General features: G+C 42.3%; 1 long non-coding RNA gene across 1 annotated transcript; it reads left to right on the top strand.

The window, feature by feature from the left end:
* Positions 1-12,146: 12,146 nt before the first annotated feature.
* LOC140456967 (uncharacterized) lies at positions 12,147-13,116 on the top strand. Its single transcript, XR_011953286.1, has 2 exons — positions 12,147-12,243; positions 12,697-13,116. It is a non-coding gene; the product is annotated as an uncharacterized lncRNA (long non-coding RNA).
* The last annotated feature ends 811 nt before the right edge of the window (positions 13,117-13,927 follow it).

The raw sequence follows: 13,927 nt of genomic DNA, 5'->3' as shown, positions 1-13,927 counted from the left end.
CCTCCGGATCTGTGCTTTAATTGGCGATATTTCCCACCTCAAACATTTTATTAAATAAATGACTTATTAAGTTTATTAACTCAGTGGTTATTTATGTTCATTGTGAACACATTCTCGTTCACATTAATCCACTGGTTAGTTCCTCTGATGAATGTTCAAGTACAGTGAATATATTTGACGTGAGGAGTTGAGCAATGTATCCTCTAGGATTAAGTCTGTTGTACAGTTTGTTTCAGTGCTATCTCTGACTAACTTGTCAACGGTCCTGACCATTTGTAAATTGTCCAATTCGGATCCCTGAATCTCAGACAGTTCAATTTCATCTCGCGCTTCAAAACCATTTTTATCGGCCAGAAATACAATATTCGATAAGGTACCTCAGAATTGAGAGCCCTGACTAAGTTGTTCCAATCAAAACGAACGTTTCAGGAACAAAAGGCAGATAGCAAGAGTTTTGAAATTGGTTGTTGGCAACAAGAGATATTTGATTGAGTGAGGCAGATGGAAATATGCTGTATACTTTCTTTGTGCCTCAGTTATGCAGGACATGTTTCGTGGCACAATGTAGAATCAGAATGTTTTTGCATCTTATTATTTGAAAACCTATTATCAGCTTTTAATGTCACTGGCAACGGTGATATTACACTACAAAACATTTTAATCTTTTTCAGACTAAGTAGACCGTCTGGTGCAGCAACATTCACAGGGGAAAGAGGAAGGGAGTTCGAGGTTGGAATCCAGTGACAGTGAATTGATGGCAATACAATTCCTAGTTTTATTCCTCTGTAGTTCCCATAGAGTTTGAACAATTCGGAGCTGCTATCAAAGTATTCTTGGATAAATGTTGAAATGTTACTTTCATTGTACAAACATTCTGGAACAATTGTTGGAAGGTGTTAATAACTAACATGGTTTATGTACTGTCAAAACAGGTGGGCTGTGTTCTCTGTGATAGTGTCGAGCTCATTGTGTTCAGGTCTGTTGTGATGTTGTGGTAGTGTCCCTGATTCAGTGCCAGGAGGCCTGTGTTCACTTACAACCTGTTAGAGAGATATATAATACCATCTCTTATCAGGTTACTTCAGTGCAAGAAAGCAGATTGAGATGTTTGGGTGTTTGTTGGAATTCCACTCACAGAGGCCAGTGAAATCTATTCAATCGCTGTCCTGACTTGTGTCTCTTAGATATTAGACAGAATTTTGGCAGTTAGCAGCTTTTTCCAGATCAATATTTGTTCACAAGCGTTTGGGCATCGCTAGACGGTGTTAATGGAGAAAGTGCTCACCTTTATATTAAACCAGTGCTGTAGCTGAATTTGATTGTTCAGTCCGGTGGGGGTTCCGCTGAATCCAACACTTGCAGCAGAAGGAGATAGCTTTTCAATTGGTCTTCAATTGCTATCTCTGACCATCCAGTACCTCTGCTAAGAATCCTTTTTCCAACAGGAGTCAAGCCAACGTAATCACTGTTTATCTCAACAGGTGTGAGCTCTTGTGCCAAAAACATGAAAACAATTTGGTGAAGAGGGGGTCTCTGGATGCGAAAGGTTAACCTTGCCTTCTCTCCACAGGAGCTGCTAGACCTGCTGAGTTTCTTCAGAAATTTCTGTCTTTTATTTTGGTTTTCTAGCATTTAAAGTTTGTTGTTTCATTGAAAAAAGTTCTGTTCGATTAAACACGTTCTTCAGAGAAAAGATGCATTTGAACAAATTGCGAATGGTCAGAGATATTAAATATCAGAGAATCATTGAATTTGAGCGCCCTGATCTCGAGCTGGAGTTTCACAAGAAACTATTATGAAGGAACAACCCACTCCAGAGTGCAGTGGCTGCTGTAATTGGGTGGAAGTTATTTTGATCACTCAAATAGAGAATGTCAATGATCTCATTCCAAATAATCAACAGAATTTTTTAAAGCATGTGTGAAACAATTAATTTGTTGAAATATTTTAATAAAAAGTGTTCACCGCCAGAGCTAGCTTAATGAATGACACAATGATAGGAAGGTAGGAGCAAGAGGAGGGCACTCAGCTGTATGATTAAGAAATAGCTCTGTTCCTTCAGTGAAAACACAGTCAAATCACACAAATGGAAACCATGTCATCTTGTGTAGACACACAAGTGCCTCAAATAATTTACAATTCTTCCAGTGGTTGTTTGAATCTCTAGACCGGTGTGGAAGTGTCAGACTTTTTATATTGCCTTGAGAAACCAGTTGTCATCAGTCTATTTGAATTGCTGAAGTTGGTGTGGTATTAGCACATTCAGAGCGCTGGTAGGAAGTGAGTCCCATGGCTGTGATTGAGGAAGAGGAAACGGGCAGGGAAATAGTTGAGAGTCAAGTTGAAGTCTGATTTGGAGGAAAGCTTTCAGGAGAAGCATTTACATACATGTGCGCCCTTATCCTCAAGGGTCACAATTTTGGAACATGCTGCCGAAGGGACATGACAGCATGCAAAATGGAAGCTGAAGAAGGCACTTTGGCCCCTCTAGAAGGCTATTCCATTCATGGGATCATCATTAATCTTGCTGCTCACCAATCTTCCCAACACTCGATAACCTTGAACCTGATTGTTTACTATTCAGCAAAAGAATGGTGAACCTTTGGAATTCTCCACCACAGAAATTGATTGAGGACAAAACATTAAATGATTTCAATAAGGAGATAGATTCCTTCAATCCTTAAAAAAATGCTACAGATATGTGGGAGAAAGGGAAACAGGCTACAATATTGGTTGAATGCCATGAAAACATTGAATGGGACATGGTTTGTAGGTTTGTAAGTTTGCATGTAATGCCAACACTGGTTGTATAATTGGCAATGAAAGTTATCTAAACGTACAATGAGATCTTGATCAGCTGGGCCAATGGGCTGAGGAGTGGCAGATGGAGTTTAATTTAAATGAACATGACATGTTGCTTTTTGAGAAGATAAATCAGGTCACAATTTACAGAGTTAATGGTAGGGCATTGGATAGTGATGTTTAAACACAGGGCCTTGAGGGTCCAGACTCATAGAGTCTTATAGAGTTAATGGTAGGGCACTGGATAGTGATGTTGAACACTGAGGAACCTGAGGGTTCAGACTCATAGATTCTTGAAAGCATTGTCTCAAGTACCTAGTGTGTTGAAGGTGTTTTGCACATGTACCTTCATTGGTCAGAGCACTGAGTGCAGGAGTTAGGGCTTCATGTTGTAACTGTCCAAAACATTGGAATGAACTGCCAGAGGAAGTGGTAAATGCAGAGATAGGTCCAACATTTAGAAGACATTTGAACAGCAACAGGAACAGGATAGGTCTGGATGGATATGGGCCAAAGGCAGGCAAGTGGAATTAGTTTAATTTGGGAACTCTGGTCAGCATGGATGAGCTGGACCAAAGGAACTGTTTCTGTGCTGAACGACTTTATGACTCACTGACTTTATATTGGAGTAGGCTCAAAGTTGGAAGGTGGTGAGCAAGTGAGGGGTTAGATTGGGCATGTGGGAGAGTTTGGGCTGGTAGGCTGTGAGGTGTTGGCTGGCTGCTGGGTAAGCTTGCACGCACTCTGTCTGGCAAGGTGGCATCAAGGTGAATGGTAATGGTCACAGGATAATTTGTTCGAATTGTGCTTGGTAGGTGAGGGGTAGTTTGAGCTGAAATGCAGGAGGTCTGTCTTTCCCAGACAGGTTTATGGAGAGGTGGGCAGGATGCCAGGCTGGTTAGTGTAGCGGTGGGCAGAGTGCCAGGATGTTTCAGGGTGGAAGGTCACTGTAATGAAGTGACAGGTGGACGTGTTGTCAAAATGCAAAGCTCGGAGTCTGGCAAAATGGTAGGTTGTAAAGCACAGATGTGAAAGGAGCGAGGATGCAATGTGCACAGGTTGACTTGGGTAAGATGTTAGGTCAGTGATCAAGGGCTGAGGTCATGTCTTGGGTAGTGGGCTTTTGTCAGAGGTTGTGAAAATGATGGTGCCAGGTCCAGTCAGGGCCAGATTCAACATGGGCCAGGTGCAGGGCGGCAGGAGTGTAAATGAGTGAAAGGAATTGAGATCATATGTCCATCTAGAATATAGAATATAGAACATTACAGTGCAGAACAGGCTCTTCAGCCCTCAATGTTGTGCTGACCTGTGGAACCAATCTGAAGCCTATCTGTCCTACACTATTCCATTTTCATCCATAAATTTATCCAATGACCTTTTAAATGCCCTTAAAGTTGGCGAGTGTACTATTGTTGCAGGCAGTGCGCTCCATGCCCCTCCTCCTCTCTGAGTAAAGAAACAACCTCTGACATCTATCATCTATGTCCTCTCCTGCTAGCCATCACTATTCAAGGAAAAAGACTTTCACTGTCCACCCTCTGTTTATCTTTTATGTCTCAATTAAGTCACCTCTCAACCTGCTTCTCTCAAACAAAAACAGCCTCAAGACCCTCATCCTTTCCTCATTAAACCTTCCCTCCATACCAGACAAGGTACATCATGGTAATCCTCCTCTGATCTCTTCCAAAGCTTCCACATTCTCTCTATAATGTGGTGACCAGAACAGTACACAATACTCCCAAGTGCGGCCACACCAGAATTTTGTACAGCTGCAGCCTAACCTCGTGGTTCTGAAACTCAGTCCCTCTATTGATGAAAGCCAACACAAAGTATGCCTTCTAAATAGCTCTTATCAAACTGGCTGGCAACTTTTAGGGATCTATGTACATGGACACCGAGATCTCTCTTCTCAGCTATACTACCAATATGGATTGCCTTGGATGTGTTTTGTGTGATAGGGGTTGTGTGTTCCGGGCATGAATGGGTAGGGTTTGTCAATGTGAGTGGAAATTTAGGTCGAGACAGAGTAAGTGCAGTGGTTAGTCTGAAAGATGAGGTTTGGTGGTGAACTGCGTGTCAATTTGATAGTTATTAAAGTTAAAGATTACCAGTTCATTTCTCAAATCATATTTACGTAAATACTCAGCTGTAACACTCCAAAGTCTCTGAACCTTAATGGTCCTCCATTTTTCAGAGGCCTCCAGAATTCAGATAATTTTAAATTAGATGTTTCAACTTCCAGACAATTGGCATGAGTTCAGCCGTGACAGCCCTCCTCCCTGTCCCAGTGCTCAGCTCCTGCCTGTGCTGCTGCTGCAGTGACCTTCCTCCCAGAGAGAACATTCTGCCTTGCATTGATAAGTGAGGAAGGCTCACTGGACCTGATTTCCAAGTATGGGGACAGCAAACACGAGGGGACACAACTTTAAAGTGAGGGGAGATATGTATAAGACAGATGTCAGAGGTAGTTTCTTTACTCATTCAGTAGTAAGGGAATGGAATGCTTTGCCTGCAACGGTAGTAGATTCGCCAAGATTAAGTCATCATTGAACAGGCTTGGATGCTGCCTGAACTGCTGTGCTCTTCCAGCACCACTAATCCAGAATCGGATTTCCAGCATCTGTAGTCATTGTTTTTATCTCGGCATACAGACGTAGGTGGGATGGGCTTCAGATTAGTATGACAGGGTGGCGCAACATCGAGGGCCGAAGGGCCTGTATTGCACTGTAATGTTCTAAGTTCTATGATTCACTCTGATTTCTCTCCGGGGGTACTGCCAGCGGTTGGGTATTTCCAGCAGCACAGTACCTAGTGGGACAGCACGCTGGTTCCGTGGTTAGCGCTGCTGCCTCACAGTGCTCGGGACTCGGGTTCCATTCCAACCTCGGGTGACTGTTTGTGTGGAGTTGGCACTTTCTCCCCATGTCTGTGTGCGTTTCATCCCACAGTCCAAAGATATGCAAGCTGGGGGAATTGCAAATGTTGTGTTCAGTGATTGGGAGGTTAGGTGCATTAGTCAGGGTTAACTGGAGCATAATAGGGTAGGGGAATAGGTCTGGATGGGTTACTTTTCAGAGGGTGGGTGTGGACTTGTTGGGCCAAATGGCCTGTTTGCACACAGTGTAGAATTTTGATGAATCTGCATTTCCTTGGTTTGTATTTTGTGAAACTTCTTTGCTCTTCACAGCAATCCAGTGAAAGTGTCAGTTGGTGAGATCTTCAAAGTTACTGGGGTGGGATCAGGATGTTCTTCTTCCTAAATTATATGGCAATGGTCAAGGTCGAGGGCATGTTTCTAAAGAAGGAACAAATGATCATGATCAGCAACTGGTAGGAAACAAAAATAAACTCCAGTTATGCTGTAGACTCAGTGGGAGCATACTGGCAAACGTTTACAGCTGAGGATACATTTGAGTAACTGATAAGGTCAAATGAACAGAAACTAACTTGCTCAATTGGTCATTCTATTGTAGAGACACCATCTCCCCCCACGCTTTATGGCCTGGTCTCCTCCTGTCAGGAGCACGACACCGGTTCTGCGACCTTTGGTTGTTTGGCGATGGACTATTCCCCTGACATCACCAAGGTAACCTGGAAGAAAGGTGGGGAGTTAATCACGACTGGATTTAAGACTTACCCATCAGTGAGAAACAAGAAGGGAACCTACACCCTGAGCAGCCAGTTAACCCTGCCCGGGTCAGCGGCAGATTGCAAAATCTACTGTGAGGTTCAACACAGCGGGTCACACAAGAGCAAAGAAATGCCATGTCCAGGTATGTGTTGTGGGAACTGAGATAAACAGAGCATCTGGGATTAATATGAAGAAGGCATTATTTATAACCGTTTTCACAGAATCACCTGATACAGCACAGGAAAAAGGCCCTTTGATCCATCCAGTTCACGCCTATCAATAACAGCCACCTAACTATTCCAGTCTCATGTGCCAGCACCTGATCCATTGCCTTGTCTGACTTGCCCTTGCAAGGATGCATCGCAATACTTCATACCTATTATGAGGGGCTCAGTCTCTACATGACTTATAGGTGCTGAGGTCCAGGCTAACACCACCCTCTGTTTGATTTTGTTTTCCCCTGAGATCCACTTGGGAGCTCCTGGCCTTACCTTCACCCTGTGCCCCTGAGGCATTGATCAATCCATCAAGGGGAAAGGTTTCATCCAGTTTACCCTGTCTATGCCTAAAATAATTCTAGACATCATGATAATCTTCTCCCTAATTCTCCTCTGCTCCAAGGAATACCCCTGTCTATCTAAACTAGTTTCATAACTAAAACCCTCCAACCCAGGCAAGATCCTGGCAAATCTCATCAATACTGCCTTCAGTGTAATCACATTCCTTCGATAACATGCATACAACGCTTCAGTATGGCCTAACCAGTGTTCTATTAAGTTCCAGTATCATCTCCCTACTCTTCATTGTCAATGTCTCGGCTCATAAAAGCAAATATCCTCTCACCTTCTTAGCCTCTTTATCCAGACGCCACAGTACTATAGGGGATCGGTGGGTACATGCACCAAAGATCCTCAGGCCTTTCCAGGGTTCCACCATTCAAAACGTCATACCTCACAGATTCTTCTGCCGAATTACATCACCTCACATTTATGCAGAATAATTTCCATTTGCAACTTCACTTCACATACAACCAACCCTTTTATATCCTCCTGCAATCTAAAGCCATTATGCTCATGACTTACCAACATGACAGTTTTCATTTTATCTGTGAATTCACTGGTTAATCCTCCTAAATTTGAGTCTTAATCATTAGTATGTAAGAGAAATAACAAGGAAATAAAACCAATCCCTACAGAGCACCAGGAGACATAGATTTCCAGTCACGCAGACACCCGATGACTATTATCCCCTGCTCCCACCACTCAGCCAGTTCTAGATCCAATCTGTCAAATTAACTCCGATCCCATTGGCTCTGATTATTTCTATCATCTGGACATCGAGTTATCTCTCTGAAAACTACTATCAATTTCTTACACATGACTTCCTCTCAATAAAACCGTGCTGAAAATTGTTGATTTATCTTTCAAATGAAGACTAATTTCACTTCTCAATAGTTTCCCTCCCACTGAGATGAGCTTGACAGATCTGTGTTTTCATTATTTATACCTTCCTTCGTCCTGCATGACAGTGCAATGTTGGCTGATCTACACTCACTTGGCACAACTGTTGTGGCCAGACAGGAATTCTAAATTATTGTCAGCGACCCAACTATTTCATCCTTTGCATCGCTCAACAGCTCGGTATATACTTTTCATCTGCCCTGGAAATATAACCACTTTTCATTCAGCAAGACAACACAGAACATCACGTCATGTGTCCTAATTTCTGAAAACTACATCACAACACCCCTCCATGTTTTCTGTTCCCACATTGTCCCTCTCACTAGTGAACACTGACACAACACGTTCGTTTTGACCACAAGCTAATCCTCCGGCTCCACTCCAATAATACACTTAATGAGCATTACTGTTTCCTGAATAATTCTTTTATTATGAATGAGCACGTAACTTTTAAAAATATTTTCCTTTATTTTGACTGCTATTATTTTCTCATGGTCCCTTTTGCTCTTCTAATTCCTCTGTCTTTCAAACTCCCCCTTGCACGTTCTGTACTCCATACTAATTCCTATTGTTTTGAGATTTCAGTATAGACCGGAAGCCTCCCTTGTTTCTCTTTATCTCCCCCTCCATGCCCTTTGGTGTCCAGAGCCCACTGCATTCTTGGTCCCACTCAGTGGCTTCCTGGGAAATGTCCTCCCTGTGATTTTCTTATCTCTCTCTTAAATGTGTCACACTGCTCTGACTCAGATTTACCAATAAGTGTCAGCTTCCAGTCCACTCTGGTCAAGTCATTACCTGATCTTACTAAAATTGTCCTTCCCTTTTTCAGAACTTTGGGCCAATTTCTATTCCTTTGCAGTACAATCTGAAATCCAACTGATTTACGATCACTGTCTGCAAAGTGCTCCACCATTGAGGTTTTACCCACTGGGTCGACTTCATTCCCTAAAGTTAAGTCCAGATTCACCCTTCTCTTGCAAGTTCTGGATTACAATTCTCAGTATTAAACACATATTTTGTTAAAATATTCTCCTGGGGCATTTTCAGAATTCTGCTCCCTCTAAATTTTTGACAAAATGAATATCCAAGCCTATGCTGAGGAAGTTAAAAACCTCTTTTCTCATTCCCCTATTTAATTTACATTTCTCTGAAATTTGCCCATGTATGTTCACTTGCTCTTTTGGACCTATAGTAAGGTCTATCCTGCTCTCCCAGTAGTTATGTTTGCTGTATTTTGGTTTTGAAGTACTGTCCATTTGCCTTTGTTCGAGGAGGTATCCATGGCTTCATTTCTCTTTAAAGCCTAAAATACTCTTGTCAGAATTGCGACAGAAGCAACATTCTGCACTGCACACCCCCAGCCCTCATCCTTTTCCATCTTTCCCTGTCTCACCTGAAGGCACTAAATCCTGGAATGTTGAATAGCCACTCCTGCCTGGCTCTCAATATGTCTCTGTGATAGCAACCACATCATTTCCTCATTTATGCCAGTAATTCGTCTGCCTTGTTCATCAGACTCTGTCATTAAAACGAATACCATCCAACATTGCTATCTCCCTTTTGATGTTACCGGCCTATAGTTTCTATGCCTCCTTGACTCCCTTACTGTGTCCTATAATTTTAGCTTTTCACATTGCCCTGCTGATCTTTCTGTGTGGATCCCAGCTTCTCCAGCACTCTGCACAATTATGATTCTTGTATCCATTAACCACAAGAAACCTTGATATATGAGAACCGATTGTACTTGTTCTGAAATTCGTCAGATAATTTATGCGATGTGTTTCCTAATGATCTAGGTATTCTCTCACCAACTCTTCTCCTAACCGTGAGCTCCAGTGAAGAAATCGCAAGCAGCAAGTTTGCAACCGTCGTCTGTTCAATCATCGATTTCCATCCGAAGTCAATCTCCGTGAGTTGGTTGAAAAATGGCCGACCCTTGGATTCTGGCTTCTTCACGTCTCCCGTGTGTGAGGCAAACGGGAACTTCTCGGTGACGAGTCGGCTGATGGTCCCTTATGGTGAATGGTTCAACAGCGCAGTCTATACCTGCCAGGTCACTCATGGAGAGAACATTCAAAGTAAAAACATCACCGCACTCCAGGGTAAGAGACACACACTGAGAGAGCTACAAATCATTCTGAACTCTGATGTGAATCAAACACGCTCATTTATCAGGCGTAGTAAACAGGACAGTACAGCTTCTCGTTTCCCAACATGCCACATATCGCATTTCAGTTTGAGTGTTACATTAGCATTGCTCATGACTCAACATTTTGGCAAGTCAGAAAAGCATGTTTCCTCTCTGTTGAAGATAGATATATAGACAGTGAGCTTTGTTAAATAGTTTATTGCCTGACCATGCTGGGAGAGGCGTTCAGAGGGCCGCTTCAAGGATAAGTTTGGGGGTGGAGGGGGGATATTGGAGAGATATCTGATTGAAACATAGAAAATACTGAGAGACTGAGGTCGAGTGAACGTGGAATAGATGTTTTGACTGGTAGGTCAGACTAGGACCCAAGGGCACAGTCTCAGGGTCAAAGGGGCACCGTTTCGAACTGAGATGTGGGGAGAAATGTCTTCAGCCAGAGGGTGATGAGGCTGTGGAACTTGTTGCTGCAGAGGGCTGTGGAGGCCAGGCCATTGTGTGTATTCAAGCCAGAGATAGATCGGCTCTTGTTTAGAGAAGACAGTAGAATGGCTGTAGCCCGAAACGTCGATTTTCCTGCTCGTTGGATGCTGCCTGACCTGCTGTGCTTTTCCAGCATCATTCTGATCTAAACTCTGGATTGGCCGTACAGCCTTATTCCGATCCTCTATCTTATGATGTTGTGGTCTCAAAAAGACGTGGTTAAAATATGCAGTGACCCTTACTTGAAATAAATCAAAATGCGTTCAGTGCATCATTCCCTGCTCAGGAATGACCTGTTGGCCTTGGACATTGTACGACATTGATTTTTATCTGGTACTGAGCTCTTTAACTTCACTTATGGGTTCAGGCCACAGACCAAGTGGGTATCACATCAACTGGGATAAACGTGATCTCACTGAGCTTCTTTAAGGTGCTCTCTGTAATTAGTGGATGAGGCAGGAGAATAAATTCTGGTAAGAACGGTCCAATAGGGATGAATGAACTAGGAACTCGAGACAGGCTGATTTAGCCTGGTTTGGGGTAGCGATGTTTACACAGTGAGTCGTGGATGTCTATAAAATTAGTGCACATTTCCATCGCGTTTGTAGATTAATTTAAGACGCTTTTGTTTGTTTTTTTTTCTCCCCTGCTCTATGAAGAAATTAAAAAACGCACCTTAGTAAATAAAGTGAAAGTACAGACCAGTTACGAACAAACTGAATGGAGGGAAAGACTTAAGGAGATGGGTGTCCTTCTCGATATCCAATGCTGTACTCAATGTCTTGTTTTCTGATCTACTCCAAACACAGCTCACAAGGAACAATGACATAAATTAGAGAATGACATCACACCAATAACACAAAGTATTTTTGATCACGTTAAATATAATGAACAGAATTTCCATGGCTGTTCACCGCTCCTGTAACACTTTAGAACACTGCAAAGAGAATAATTATTATTTATTATAATTTGTCTAAAATGTAGGATGTGATTTGGCAGTCAGCATGACCAGCAGCATTTGCAACAAAGGGTTATGAACATAGAAATGAACTCATTATATTGAGAGTACTCTTGTCACAAGTATCAATAGATGGTGTTAAGTGAGAGACAGACTCTGAAAGAAAGGTAATTCCATGGGTTACATGATGGTATCTTCGATTATTTTTTTTTTTTTCAGGTTTCACTTGTTACAAAGCCAGTGTTCTTTAGGAGTAATTACACAGGGTATGTTATAGGTAATCACAAATGCTTTCACAAATCAAAATACATCAACAACAGTAAGCATCGTTTCAGCAATAGTTGGAGTTGCCATTTTGAAGGTGGTGTCTTCACCCTGTGAAGAAGTAATCTGAAGATTGGCTGTTTGTATGATAAAGGGGCATTTTTCATTGACTTTGATTTTTGTTTCATAGAAGATACCGAGTGCCACCCTAACACCGTTAAAATCCTCCCACCGCCAGTAGAACAAGTCTTACTGGAGGCGACAGTGACGCTAACCTGCGTTGTGTCCAATTTTCCTTCTGGAGTCAACGTGACCTGGAAACAAGAAAAGAAGCCTCTGAAAACAGAGATTGCTGACCAGCCTGGACAGAATCCCGACAGCGTTATCAGCAAATTAGACATTTCTACTGAAGCCTGGCTGAGTGGCATTACTTTTGAATGTGTGGTGTACCATCAGAATCTACCGACTCCGCTGAGAGACTCCATCCACAAGGAGAAAGGTGAGCAATGAGATTAAAGCACAAAGGATCCCATGTGTAATCCAGATCCAGTTACATCAATGTCAGGCTTTGATTGGTAATGAACAAACACCATTGGGAGGATTAATGATGCATCTGAAGGCAGGATAGCTAGGTAGCTGATTAAGAAAAAGATAGACCAAAGGATATTGTATTCTGATTCAGTCAGATAAAGTGGGAAGAAGCCTGGGTTGTGACGTCACCATCAGCAATGACAGTGGACAGAATGTCCTTGTTGTGGGCTGGAAACATGGAGGCAACTTTCACATTAAACTCGACTTTTTTTACTGGACAGAATGTGTACCATTCTGCTCCTTTAGTAAACGGAAGTGAATAAATCCCAATTTAAACATGGCATATTTTAATATTTAGTGAAATTATGATAATGGTTCAGGATTTTTTGGTTGATTTATATTTGTCTCAAATATTCTGCAGTGATTAATCCGCTGGAGCCATCAGTGTCAGTCCTTCTGCCACCAACAGAAGAAATCTCCGCTCAGAGGTTTCTCTCCCTCACCTGTTTAGTGAGAGGTTTCTCCCCCCGAGAGATCTTCGTCAAGTGGACAAATAATGACAAGCCGGTGAATCCCAGTAACTACAAGAACACCGAGGTGATGGCGGAGAGTGACAACATCTCCTTCTTCATGTACAGCCTGTTATCCATTACAGCGGAGGAGTGGGCCAGCGGTGCTTCTTACTCCTGTGTGGTGGGACATGAAGCGATTCCACTGAAGATCATCAACAGAACAGTCGATAAATCCAGCGGTAAACCGAGTTTTGTAAACATTTCGCTTGCACTGATGGACACTGTTAATTCATGTCAATAAAAATCTCAAAGTTGCATTTAATAATTCAACAGAAGTAGTAGAAGTGTTTTTTTTTTCCCTCCAGTTGTGAGTTAAATACTGAATTAATTGTTTCCCACCCTGACTTCCATTCCATCTGTGTAGTTAAAGTGGATTATTAACAGGTCTAGGACGAGTGTCTTGTGCAGTTAATGTTCTCTGCTCAGATACACCCTGGGTTAGAGACAGAGTAAAGCTCACTCATTGTAGGATTCCGCCAAATACCTTATCCATCCTAAATCCCTCTGTGACAAAATCTGACAATGTCCATTTTATATCAAGGGTAGAGCACGAGTTATGAACTTGGTGTTCTTGATTCCCCCGATTGGACACTTTTCCAAAATTCATGTCAGTTTTAAACTGCCACATTGCACCAATTGGAAATGTAAATTTAAGACACGTTAAAATTAAATTTGATTGGAACATACCAATCGTAAATAGTGCAGAACAGTTTGAATGTAACCTTTGTTTCTGGGGAACTGACAGGGATCTTGCACCAGCGCATGAGTTGACAGAATGTATCTTCACTTTCACACCAAAGAGAATCAACAGATAAGTTGTCGTGAAGCAGAGGGGAGGGGAACGATGAATGGTCTGTCCTCTTGCTCCCTGTGAAGAGTTTTCATGGAAGATGTCCTCTGTAATGTAACCCAGTTACTAACAGGAACAGTCAGCTACTTGCTTACTGTCCAAAGATTTAACATTTCCTTGCAAAATAATACCTTTGAAGCATGTTGGACATGCTTGGCTCTGTTAACAAATGATTAACATTGATTCCCATAATCCAAAACTGGTGTTTGCATCGTCCCGGTTTGTATTCC

Source organism: Chiloscyllium punctatum, chromosome 31, assembly GCF_047496795.1.
Source record: "Chiloscyllium punctatum isolate Juve2018m chromosome 31, sChiPun1.3, whole genome shotgun sequence".
In the NCBI taxonomy this organism is placed as follows: domain Eukaryota; kingdom Metazoa; phylum Chordata; class Chondrichthyes; order Orectolobiformes; family Hemiscylliidae; genus Chiloscyllium; species Chiloscyllium punctatum.
This window is presented reverse-complemented; position numbering and strand designations above follow the sequence as displayed.